The sequence below is a fragment of the Cebus imitator genome, unplaced genomic scaffold (genome assembly GCF_001604975.1).
Source record: "Cebus imitator isolate Cc_AM_T3 unplaced genomic scaffold, Cebus_imitator-1.0 Scaffold177, whole genome shotgun sequence".
In the NCBI taxonomy this organism is placed as follows: domain Eukaryota; kingdom Metazoa; phylum Chordata; class Mammalia; order Primates; family Cebidae; genus Cebus; species Cebus imitator.
In genome coordinates, this window is record NW_016107492.1 from 394,796 (window position 1) to 408,518 (window position 13,723).

The 13,723-nt window shown below is 35.9% G+C and overlaps 1 long non-coding RNA gene across 1 annotated transcript; it reads right to left on the reverse strand.

The window, feature by feature from the left end:
* Positions 1-11,772: 11,772 nt before the first annotated feature.
* Positions 11,773-12,288, reverse strand: LOC119473683. The gene is made up of 2 exons (XR_005202892.1): positions 12,165-12,288; positions 11,773-11,888 (listed from the first exon to the last, which is right to left on the reverse strand). It is a non-coding gene; the product is annotated as an uncharacterized LOC119473683 (long non-coding RNA).
* Positions 12,289-13,723: the final 1,435 nt, after the last annotated feature.

The window sequence follows — 13,723 nt, forward strand, 5'->3', positions numbered from 1 at the left end:
ATATATTTTAATTATCTAAGACATATACCTAGGATTGTAAACAATCTACAATAAATATCTGTTGAATGAATAATCAGATGAAGGGGTGAGTAAATAAATAAATGTTTTGTTTTCTTTCCTTTCCCTTGGATGTCAGCTCAAATTTCCTTCCTCCTCAGTATCAAATAAAGACGATACAGGAAAATGTCTTCCTAGGTAGAAAGAAAAATCAGGCTTAGCTTATTCTTTTTTTCCCAGATATATTAAATGATTTGTCTAATGTCCCATAGTTATGAAGTAGTTAAGGAAGAGTTTACCTGATTTCAATACCCTTAAGTTTGCCACGTTAAACTACCCTACCTTTCAAGAGGTAGCTGTCTTTAGCATATGAGAAGTTTAAATTGTGCTTCTTTTTAGTAAAAAACTAGATATTCTGTACATCATAGACATTTTAAAGTTGGAATACTTTATACTGTAAATTTGATCTGGAAAGAAACCAGTGAATCTTGGATACATCTTGTACACCCATTTCTATATAGAGGATGGAACTGAAAAAGCATTAATGCTGAAATTTAGCTTCTCCAGCACCTGAACAAATGGACTTGAACACAATGTGCATCTTGTTTTTCCAAACTAGCCTGGGTTTCTCAAATTCTAAAAGTAGAAAATTTACCTGATTAATGTGACCACTCAATGTAGTGCAAAGAGATAGGCTTTGGAAGTTACTCAAGATTGGTTCTGAAATATAACCCCCATCACTTATCAAATGTGTGATAGGAAAAGCCACCTAACCTGTTTGAGGGATATTCCTATCTCACACAGTCATTGAGAGGATTAAATAATACAATATATGTGGAAAATATGGCAAAGTCCTGGCACATTCTAGGCATCCATAAATTATTAACCTCCTTCCTTATCTCTTCTGTTGAGTATAAGATAAATATAGCATTTTAACCATTTGCATTTGTTTGCCTCTCTCACTGTTCTTAAGGCTTTCTCCTGTATGTGAGCATTTTGTAGCTCATCTTACTGGGAGCTCATACGGTACTACTTTAGATATGGGATTATGTGTAGGAATATAATAGGGCCATTTAAAATTAAAATAACTCTCCAGGAGTGTTGTCCCAATGAGCTATTCAAGATGATCAACTGAGAAAAATGAGGTGAATATTTGTTACTGAAAAGACTTAATATAAATAAAATTTTACATACAGTCAGGGAGATTTAAAAATGCTATGCTGATGGCATTCTCTCTCTATATATATAATATATAGATTATATATAATACAATATATAGATTATATCTGTATTATATATTATATATTTTACATAATTATATATATTATATATGTAGATTATATATATAAATTATATATAGATTTTATATATATATAATATACAGAGAGAATGCCATCAGCATGGCATTTTTAAATCTCAAAGTTATGTAACAATTATACAAAAAATATTGTGATATGACCCACATGGGCAACATGGCAAAACCCCATCTCCACAAAAAATAGAAAAAATTAGTTGGGTGTGGTGGCTTGTGCCTGTAGTCCCAGCTACTTGGGAGGCTGAGGTAGGAGGATCACTTGAGCCCTGGAGGCAGAGGTTGCAGTGAGTTGAGGTTGCACCACTGCACTCCAGCCTGGGCTACAGAAGGAGACCCTGTCTCAAAAAAAAAAAAAAAAATCATGGTAGCCAGCCTCCAAATGGCCACAGTGAGCTCCACCTCCTGGTATTTTCTTGTGTAGTCCCCTTCTGCATTATACTAGTGTTGGCCTATGTGACCCATAGGATATGGCAAAAGTAATATTATTTGTGGTAGAAAGGATAAAAGCTCCCCAAATATGTCCATATCTTAATCCCACATCCTAAGCCTATCAATATGTTGAATATTATGTTACATGACAAAAAGAATTTTTCCAATGTGACTAAATTAAGATTTTTTTATTAGGGAGATTATCCTGGATTATCTCAGTAGGCACAATGTAATTCAAAGGATCCTTAAAAGGTGAAATAAAGTCAGAGTCAAAGAGATTTAAAATTGCTATGCTGATGGCTTTAAGGTAGAGAAAAAAGCCACAAGCCAAAAAAATGCAGATGTCCTCTAGAAGCTCAAAAATACAAGAGGCCTCTGAATTCTCTCCTGAATTCTGTAAAAGGAACACAGTTCTGTCAACACCTTGATTTTTGCTCAGTGAAACCCATTCTGGACTTCTGATCTTCAGAACTATAATATATTCATGCTGTTTAAGCCACTAAGTTAGTGCTATTTGTCACAGCAGCAATAGGAACTAATACATTATGTTACTTCCAATATTAGGTCATAAAAGATCATAGCTTCTATCTTGGGCTCTTTGTTTCTGTCTTTTACATTGCTTATTCTGGAGAAAGCAAGCTGTAATGTAATAAAGAAACCTAAGCAGCCGAAGGAGTGGCCCCTATGGCAAGGAACTGAAGCCTACTAGCAAATGAGAGAACTTGGAAGGAGTTCTTCAGCCCCAGCCGAACTTCAGATGACTGCAGCTCTAACTGACAGGCTAACTGCAACTGCATGCAAGATCCTAAACCAGAACCACCCAGCTAAGCTGATCCTGGGTTACTGATGCAACAGAAATTCTAAGATAATATTAATATTTGTTGCTTTAAGATGCTAAATTTCAAGGTAATCTGCAACACAGCAATAGCTAATACAATATCCTTGTGGAGTCTCCACCCACACATAATCAGGCTGACCTATGTGACAAGTGGAATCCTTCAGAAGTGATGGTATAAAACTTTTTAAGATACGTCCTAAAAATTATTGCAGCTTCTGCTTTAAGCTTTTGGATCATTCACTCTGGAGACAAGCAGCTGACATGTCGTGAGGACACTCAAGCAGCCCTGTAGAGAAAGCAACTTGTCAGTCAAGTGAGAGAGCCATTTTGGAAGTATACCCTCCAGCTCAAGTCACACCCTTGACAATTTCAGCCCTTCAGCCTTCAAGTCTTCCAGCTGAGGCCCCAGATCTTATAAAGCTGAGACAAACCCTGCCAACTGTGCTGTCTTTGAATACTTGACCCACTGAAACTGTGAGATAATAAATAATTATTAGCGGTTTCACCCACTTCATTTTGAGTGATTTGTTATGCAGCAATAACTAGTACAAATGCATTAAATATTTAGTATATTCTAATTGCATTTTAGGAAAATATTTTTTCATGTCCATAATGTAAGTATGTTAGTACCTTTTCAAAATGATGATTGACGTGTATAAAACTATGTCAACACTTCTTTTCCTCTGACCAGAATCTCTGTCAATATTGTATAAAGCAAATATCAGAGAGAATTTGTGAAAACAAAGAAAACAGATTAATGTTGCAGGGTATATAGCAGACTGAATATTTGGTAGGAAAGTGGCTTCTGCTTTGGGCGTATGCCAGCTTTATTTTTTATAGCCACAACTAATAAGGTCAGAAATTTCTCTTGTTTATAACTAAGCTCAGCTTGCTCGTACATTCTTCATTTAATTTGGTTGGATGTGGGAAGAAAATGCAGAAAATCATTGAACTTGCCAATTAAAGGCAATGTCGTCACTTCCTGAATAACTCTTAGCCCCTTGGGAACTCAGTCCCTTCAAACTCCAAACTTCATATCAGGACAACATCACCTCTTACTTGTCCTCCCTTCCATCATTCTCCCTAGAAAGGGGTTTGGACCTAGGAAGAGGCTTACATAATGCGTGTGTGGGTGCCCATCTAATATCTGCATTGGCATGTCATCTTTACTGGCCCTTCTCTAAGCTGCAGCTTGTCCCACCTCATCTTGCGGAGGTCTCCATCTTGACTATATTGGCTGCTGAAGCATCTAACACTGATGTAGCCAGAAGACTATTCTTTTGCACACTCAGTTCATAGTCTCCCCCTTTTCCACACTGCCCAAACCTTGTTCTTTCCCTCTCGGGCTCTAATCCACTGAAAATTTGCCATATTATCAAGTCACCCTGCAACTTCACAATAGCATCCACTGTCTCCCTGAAAACAGGGATAAGCACAGAGGCTCTCAATTCTCAGACCTTCTTCACACCTCCCAATAAACTAGAAATTTTCTTACTTGTCTTCTACATACTCTGGAGCAGAAGGATGCTTTCAGTGGTGTGGTCAATTTGCTCAGGGAGGCCTCTCTTCTCCAGCTAGTCTGTCAGAGTGAGGCAGAATTTTATAATACCTTCTTGCTTATATGAGGAGAGCAGCAATTCCTTGTCTAGCCAGGGAAAATCATTTTTCCATATTTCACATGTTCTACCTGGCCAATAAGTACAGCAGGCCTAATTATCTAGTTATTCTGCCTAATTATCTAGTTATTCTTTACAGGTAGAACTAATAACACAGGGAATTTGTGAATCCGTCCTATACGTATTTGATACGAAACAATGCTGGATAAATGTTTTTAAATGCCTTCTTATTCAAGCCTGCAAGTATACATAGAATGTTGCTTTATTATATACAGTAAAACATGTCCCCTCATATCTTCAACAAAGCAGTATACTATACTGCTTTGGCATACTACGTGGCCGTATGTAATGTACCAGACAACAGTGTGTATCACCGAGTTTTTGTCTTCCTGTCTTTGTGTGCTACTGCTCATTTCTTAGCAGTGTGACATAACAGTTAAAAACACAGCTTCTTGAGATAGAATTTGATTCAAATTCTCACTCTGCCACTTATTAGCCATGAGGCCTTGGATGGGTTACTTAGCCTTTCTTTGTCATTTTTTCATCTGTAAGTAAAATGAGGTTGTTGGTAATAGTATCTACCTCACTTGGTTGTTGTAAGAAATGAAATGAAATTATATTAAATCTTTAGAATGCTGGAAAACACTGAATAGTTGTTAGTTATCACTTTTCCCTTCTTTTGCCTTTCCGTTCTATATTAGTGAGTTCTGCATGCCATCACAAAATACCCCAGACTTGGTAGCGTCAGCAGCAGAAATTTATTTCTCACAGTTCCAGAGACTGGGAGATCCAAAATCAAGGTCAGAAAGGTAGGTTTTATTCTAAGTCCTCCTCTCCTGGCTTGTATGGAGGTAGCCACCTTCTCACTGTGTGCTCACATGACCTTTTCTCTGTGCACAAGGGAGAGAGAACTTTCTCTGGTGTCTCTTTTTAAAAGGGCCATGAGGCCCCACCCTCAAGACCTCATTTAAAACTAAGCACCTTCCAAAAGCCTCATCTCCAAATACTATCATATTGGGGCTTGAAGACTTCAACATATAAATTTGGGGAGGTTTGTGGAGCTACAAACATTTAGCCCATAACACATTCCTCTCCCAAAACCCAATTTATTTCTCTACCTTGACTTCCACTAACTTAAGGAAAAACTAGATTTACTAAGTGGCTAGAAAGAAACACTCAGTAAATGTTATATATGCCAAAATACTTGATTCAATGGAAGGCTAGGTCACAGATTCATTTTGTTGAAGAATATCTGGACCAGTCATGAGCTTGTACAGTCAGAAATAAAGAAGACCTTATAACCATTACCTCTTCTACAAATCATGCTAGACGAAAACAGTATGACAAAATTCAATGTCTAAAAACTGTGTGTCTATACATCTGGAGCCAGCTGCAGGCCAGAGATTTAGACTGGGTGATTCTTCTGGCCTCAACTGGCCTCTCCCATTTGTCTGGTAGTAGACTGACTATTGGTGGGGATCTCATTTTTCTAAGTTTTATCTGGCTTGGAGAATCCAGCTTGTCTTGACAGGTCTCGTATACCACGTGTCTCTCACATCCTTCCAGCAGGCTAACTCAGGCATGTTCTCTCATGAGATCCAAATACAAGTAAGTTCAGTGCCCAGTCCTGAAAGCAGAAACCAAAAGAAAACACATTCTACTAGCCAGAGCAAGTCCCAAGAACAATTCAAATTCAAGAGATGGAGAAATAAACTGTGCTTTTTCATGGGAGGAATGAGGAATTAGAGCCATTTTGCAATCTGTTGCACCAACGATCCTTTTGTCTACCCTCCTTTCCTTTTTCATTTAAAACATGACAAATTTTAATTAGAGTATGGTATATATTGGGGGGATGTTTTATGTCATTTATAAATTACCCTTTGGGGGTAATTTATAAAAAGCCTGTCTTCATAAGATTTTGTGTGGTTTTGTGTGTGGGGGGATAGGATCGTTTTTATAAAACATATTTAGGAATAGTTCTGAACACAATTTAACTTAATTTCTTTTTGTGTGTCTCAAACTGAGAAACATTTTTTACTAAATAGAAACATTTCATGTGTTCTATATAATGCACAAAAAAGAGAATATTAATATAAACTAGAAGGCTGAAAGTATCAAAATCTATTTGCTAAAAATGTATTACTTTATCTTAGTGTTTACACTTAGCATCCAGATATGACCAGGAATGAGGAAATTTGATTTTTGGAAATGAAACAATGATGTGCTGCCACCTTGTGTACAATGCCTGTAAGCACCATTATTTGCCATTGGCATCTCTAGAATACCAATCAGAAACAAATACTGCAATGAAGGGAGACATTTTGTCCTTATGAAAGGTAGGGTTTCTTAATCTTTTGTAGGCTCATGGACTCTGACAACCTATGGGCCTTTTTTCATAATAATGTTTTTAAATGTATAAGATAGAACACTAGGATTAGAAAGGAAACTATATTGAAATGCAGTTATAAAGAGATTTAAAATGATAAATGTATTATACTAATATGTGTGTTTGATTAACAGGTCAGTAACAAAATGTAGTCTAGTAACTACTATAATTTTGAGCTGATAGTGTAAACATTTTGAGACGTCTGCAACAACAGTAATATGATATGGAAAGTATGTCACAGGCTGATACTATTCTGGCCTGTTGCTTATGCTGTGTTCATAGTTGAAGGGAATGTTTTATTGCAGTTAGAAATTAGTGGAGAAGGGAGGCCGAGGCAGGTGGATCACGAGGTCAAGAGATCGAGACCATCCTGGTCAACATGGTGAAACCCCGTCTCTACTAAAAATACAAAAAATTAGCTGGGCATGGTGGCACGTGCCTGCAATCCCAGCTACTCAGGAGGCTGAGGCAGGAGAATTGCCTGAACCCAGGAGGCGGAGGTTGCGGTGAGCCGAGATCGCGCCATTGCACTCCAGCCTGGGTAACAAGAGCAAAACTCCGTCTCAAAAAAAAAAAAAAAAAAAAAAAGAAATTAGTGGAGAAAACTGGCACATTTTTTCCTAAGTTCATGGAACACTTGAATTCTATCCATAGACCCCTGGGACTCCAGAGACTCCACCGTGATCATTCCTGACCCTTCATGTAGCTTACATTTGATCACTAAACAAGGAAAAACAACACATCTAAACTTTCCAAATCAAATCTTTATGAAGACCCTGTGAATCCATGAAAGTGTTCTTTAAATAACAAAGCATTAATTTTTCTCTCATAAGTACTACTTTTATACACCATAATGTAATGAACTATTAGATATTTCTGATATTTTTATATTATATATTATTAAGTATTTGTCAACAAAATATATGTGTCACTTTATTTAATTTCTTAAGAAACTAAGTTACCTTGATTCTAGCCGAAGGTGTGTCTTTGGATGATTCAATGGCCTTGTGCATTTCTTTCTTTTTCCTTTCCTTCTCCTTTGCTTTCTTCCTTCTTTCTTCTTTTTCTCTCTGTCTCTCTCACTCTCTTTCTCTCTCTCTCTCACACACACACACACACATACACACACATTTTATTTTATTCTTCAACAAATATTGAATAATGAATTTAAATAATGAATATGTGCAGACAACTGTGCTAAGCTTCATATAGTGGATAGTGATCTCAGAAGCCTCACAGTCGGTCGTAATATATCATGGCCCAGAGGCAACTTTATCATACAGCCAAGGAAGATTCACCTTCATCCCATGGTCCAGGTGTGTGTTCAGTTCCATCATAAAGGGTCATGGTTTCCACAAGACCCTCCGGGTCAGAGACAGAACTGACATAGGTTTCTATTTATCTTCATGTGCTCGAGCTCATACTGTGGGTTCCAGCTTGTTCTTGCCCTCCTCCATGTACCCTCTCTCTTCCCTTCCCTGCTGCCTGCTCTGCAGACTTCAAACTCCAACATTAGACACCAGGGTGACAGGTTTACAGAGACTGCTTTACCAGCTCCCATCATTGCATAAAATCAAATCCCTGTAGCAAATCTCTGATTGTTACAGATATGTATATATTGTATATATTTTGTCATATATGATATATAATGTATAATAATTCTATACCATAATTATGTATTTTATGTCATATAATATATAATTATATATTACTACATAAGATATATATATCCTAATGTAATTATTAGACTAACCACTAGTTTGTTTTATATATAAAATAATGTATAATATGTAATATACCATATTATTGATATAATATATAATATAATAATATATTAATACAATAAGTTTTATATTAGTTAATATATAAATTAATCATTTTATATTATCAATATAATATATAATTGTATATATGATATAATTGTATATTATATATAATTTTGTTTTCTATATAATTATATATGTATATATGAAACAATCTCTAATGGTTAGTCAAATAACTACATTACAATATATATGTTTGTATATATATATGTATATCCTAATGGTTCAGCGTCTCTGATTGAACCCTAATACAAACACCCATCCATATTTATATACTAACACACTATAATAGCTGTCTAATTAATTTCCAATCCTTCTCACTTAAGGAACTGATCATTGTACTTAGCCAGGCTACTAAAGGGACAGCCTCTGTGCTGATTCTATCTGGATCCCTCCAGCCCACCCCAGGATTCGTTGCATGCCATATTGCACTTCTGTCCCACAACATCCACACTGAAAGGTCTTCAGAAACAATCATCTTTGGTTTTCTCAGCCTGAGCCCTCTGTTCTTTTACTGTCCTGGTCGAGCATTCTCTTGGGCATGGTCAACATTCTCCTCAAGCTGCAGTGTTGAGAGGGACATTTGAAAACCTGCAAGAGTCACACTGGAGATGGAGCCACTCACTCCGCAGCCCTTTGACATTCTCCGCATGACACCATTAATCATGGCCTGGCAGCCCACGCTTAGGAGTACTCAGCCTCTTTACTATTTAATCACTTTATGTCCAGTATCATGGGTCATAGGAGTTTTTATTGCTAGTCCAGAATTTCCTAAAAAACTACACACTAGGGCAAGTTATTTTCATAAAATCCAATACATAGCTTTAGAACAATATTCAGTGGAAATATCTACACAAGGGTATGCTACAGAATGTTGATGGGACATTCTGTCTCAGGGTCAGGGCCATTCTCAAATTTACTCTACAGACATCAGGAAAGACTGACCATTTTATTTTGTGTTATGAATGTACATTATTTTTTTAAAAATAACTTTGTTACTGTAATAGCCCATCTATCACCTCCGGTTTGAGGTCTTCCTCAGTCCTTCAGACTGAGCTAATGACTTTGTTTGGTATGTAACATCATTTTAATAAAAGCCATGTTGTATAATGACTGGATGTTTTTTCCAGCTCATCCATAAAACTGTAATCCTCTCAAGTCAGAAATCATACTTTCTTCACCTTGGTTTGCCTAGTCCCTAATGTATTGAGTTTTATTAAAGTTTTGCTGAATGAAAAATAAAGGTATTTTTATTTTACCTCAATTTTCCAGACTTGGGAAAAATAACTCATTGTTTCTTTTCCATGTTACCAAATACACTGATGAACTTTAAGAATCTATCTAAAGGCCAGGGCATGATGGCTCATACCTGTAATCTCAGCACTTTGAGAGGCTGAGGTAGGAGGATCACTTGAGCCCAGGAGTTCAGATCAGCCTGAGCAACATAGTGAAACCCACCTCTACAAAAAATAAAAATACTAACCTGGGAAAAATGATGAAACCTCATATTTACAAAAAAAAAATACAAAAATTAGCCTGGTATGGTGGCTCCCACCAGTAATCCTAGCTACTTGGGAGGCTGAGGTGGGATGATTACCCAAGCTCAAGAGGTAGAGGCTGCATTGAGCCATGATGACACCACTGCAGTCCAGCCTGGGTAACAGAGTGAGATCCTGTCTCAAAAAATAATAGTAAAAATAAAACTTGAAATATTAGCCAAGGATAATGGCCCTTGCCTGTTGTCCCAGCTACTCAGGAGGCTGGGGCAGGAGGATTGCTTGAGCCCAGCAGGTCGAAGCTGCAGTGAGCCATAGTTGCTGCCACTGCACTCCAGCCTGAGTAACAGAGCAAGACTCCATCTCTATAAAATGAAAAAGGAATCTATCTAACAATTAAAATGCTTACTACCATTTTCGACTCTCTGAATCAATGATGTCCAATGGGACTTTCTGTGATGATGGCTTTTATGAATTTGAAATGTGTTTAGTGCAATTAAGAAAGTGAATTTCTAATATTATTTCATTTTAGTTAATTTTAAAATAAATAGCCAAATATGGCTACAAGATGTCAATTGGTCAGCACAGCTCTGTATGCTTGGCATTTTGTAGAAACTTCCACAGAGATAGTCTGTGTTTCAACTCTGAGTCTTAAAAACATGTCACAGACTAAGCTCTATCGACTTCTTCCCTCTGATAGTGTTTTGAACCTAAATTCACCATACATATAGGGAGAAAATGATCTCATTTCTGGGACAGATTGATAAGATAACCTTTTTCTAAAACATGGCCTTGGAATTTAGTAGTATGCTTGATTTTGGCTTAATTAATGATCTTTAAAATGTTTCCCATTACATATTATATGTTCTGTTCATCAAAGCAATTAAAAACTTTAGTGAGGAGGACATTTTATGCAGTATGTTTTTTAATTCAAAGTGAACATATTCTTGGACAAATAATCTTCATTTTATTCCCTCCTGAAAAAAAAAACTTGTCTGAGATTACAGAGCCATTCTATTAAAAGAACTATGCACAGTTTACTGAACATATTTGTATAAAACTGTCCATTAAAGACAAATAACAGGTTCTTAAATCAGTGCCAATTTTGTTTTGGGGGTTATGTGAGAGGGTGCTTCTGCTCTTTCCTCAAAAATAGGCTACAGAAAAAAATCTCTATAGAGATGATTAATTAATTCTGAATGTTTGATGTCTTTTAAGGGTTTAGTCCATAAAAAATACGCTTAACTGCATTAAGAAGGAAATTTCAACTAGGAAGCTATATAAGAAGAGGACTGTAAAACTGATAGTATAGCTGTAGCTTAATCATATGTGTTATTTGTTTGTCTTTATCAAGGAATCCAGAAATCAAAAGGCAAGTGTTTATTTAAGTTTAAACTTAGAAATCCTAATTTAAACCAAGGACCTCAAAAGCACTAGCTAAACAACTAGCCCCCAATGACTAAATTTAGAAACTCACATTTACAGAGCAATTCGTCTATTATTTAACTATAGACTTTTTTGAGTAAAATGAGATCCATTTTCAACAACATCAAACAATACCACAAATGTGAAAACAAACTAATAAGATTCAAAGGAATTGCAGGATTAAAAAATACTAACAATGAAATTTGCTCTTTACATAATACCCATGATTTGTGTTTCTATGCTACTTTTAAGAAGCAGCTTAATACATCTCTTATACAGACCTATGTTTGAACCTTATTTCCTTAGTTTACTCATATCCTAGCAAAGGTGCTATGCTTTGATTTATTCATCAGTAAAATGTAGATAATCATCATGACTTTTATATGGAAAATATTTAGAATATTAAGTACTTCATAAATATTAGCCATTCTCATTCAAGGCAAGAAATCTCTTCTTCCATTTATTTCTTAAAATGTAAAACTTGATATGTGTGATCTTCTGTAATATCTTTTACTCTCTTTCAAGCATCAGCTATAGGAAGATAAATTGGAGCATTTACAAGCCTACAGAAAGAGCAGGGGATAGAATTGTAATTGTAAATCAGACTAAAACTCTATTCATTGCCATATAAGTGGCATAAGAACGTATGTCAAAATAATTATGAATAAAAATTTAATAGGAAAAGTGATGTTCTAGTAGTAAAGCACAGAAGTGATTGTTAATATTATTATATTGCAACTTGAAGTTACTAGCTAGAGAGATCCTCATTCAAAATTTGAAGTGTTTGTTGTGGCTGTTGCTGAAATAACAAGAGGAAAAGAGGCGAATCTGTGTCCTACCCTAGAATTCTGGTGGAAGATGAACCATAGGAAGGAGAATTGGTGGTGACAGCCTGAAAGAAGAAAGGTGAGCAGACCAAATCTCTAGGGCCTGCAGGAAGAAAAGATTATACTGAAAGCTGACTCCAGATGAGGAAGGTGACTCAAATGCTTAAGCAGCAGGAGGGCCCATATGTTACCTCACAGCAGGGAGATGGAAAAGATGCCCAGTCAGGGATTCTATCAACCTCATGATTATATAATGAGTGGAAATACTCACTGGAGTTAAACAGACCTAATTGTAAATCTTGGCCCAACCATTTGTTAGCAATGCAACATTAGGCAAGATTTTTTTTTTTAAACTCTCTGAGATTTATTTTTATTACTGTAAAATGAGGACAATAATTGTAATTTCTTACAGCTTTGTTGCTTTATAAAAGACATTTGTAAAGTGATTAGCACGATTCCTAGAAGAAAGTAAATTTATTTGTAAAATTTTATTTTTAATTGACAACTGTATGTATTTATGGAGTATAAAGTCATATATATATATACAAATGCATATTATGGAATAATTAAATCAAGCTAGTTAACATATCACACACATACTTTGACCAACATCTCCCTGTTCCTAAATTTAAAATTACTATTTGAAAAAAATATTATTTGAAGATGAGGAAAGATCTCTAAGCAACTGTGGCTTAAATAGATATTAGTTAAACTATTAACTACCACAGAGAATCTGTGAGCTATAAATTGACTAATAGCCCTGGACAGTCATTCATGAAAGATGTTATGCCTTTTACCTTCTTAAAATCTTGGTAGCTTTTCTAAGATTCACTTTTATTTTGGTTTGTTGCCCTTTCTCAGGACCCCTTTGCCCTGTATTTTCAAAGTCAGCTAAGATAGGATATGAGGACATAGTAAAAATGCCTATGTGCTTCTGAAACTCAGGGCCAACTTCTACCTGATGCCTGATTTAGAAATATCCCTTCTACCTTAGCCATCCAGATATTCTAAGAAAGCCTTCTGACCTGGGAATGCAGTGTAGACTTCACATGCCCTGGCTTCATGCTGCTATGCCTGTAACAGGGACAGATTAGTCATATACAACCACATCCTATATAAGTACTTTTAGTAAGTTTGTTTACAGCTTCAAGATAACTAGCAAATAAGAATTCTTCCCCAATAAACAGTTATTTATCACTTACTGTTTATTCTACAAGCTATAATGAAGACTATTAAAATGATCCAGAAAAATCTGATCTTTTAAATGTGATTAAAAACATTAACTCTCTAGTACTGAGAAACAGAAAAAAAAAGGCTGTAAGTACATTCTTTAGACTGTGCATCAAAAGAATAAGTTACTACTGTAGTTAGCCTCTGTTGACTTCAATTTCCTCTTTGAGAAATAAAGCAGTTGAACTACTCGATCTGTTAATTCCCTGCTAAGTTAACCAGTGTGTGGTTCTATGATGTGGTGGACACTTTAGGAGCTAAAGATAAGAGCTTAATTTACAGGTGCATTTCTCTGCCGGAGAATATAAAAATATATCATTTTCAAAGATAGCAGTGGTAGC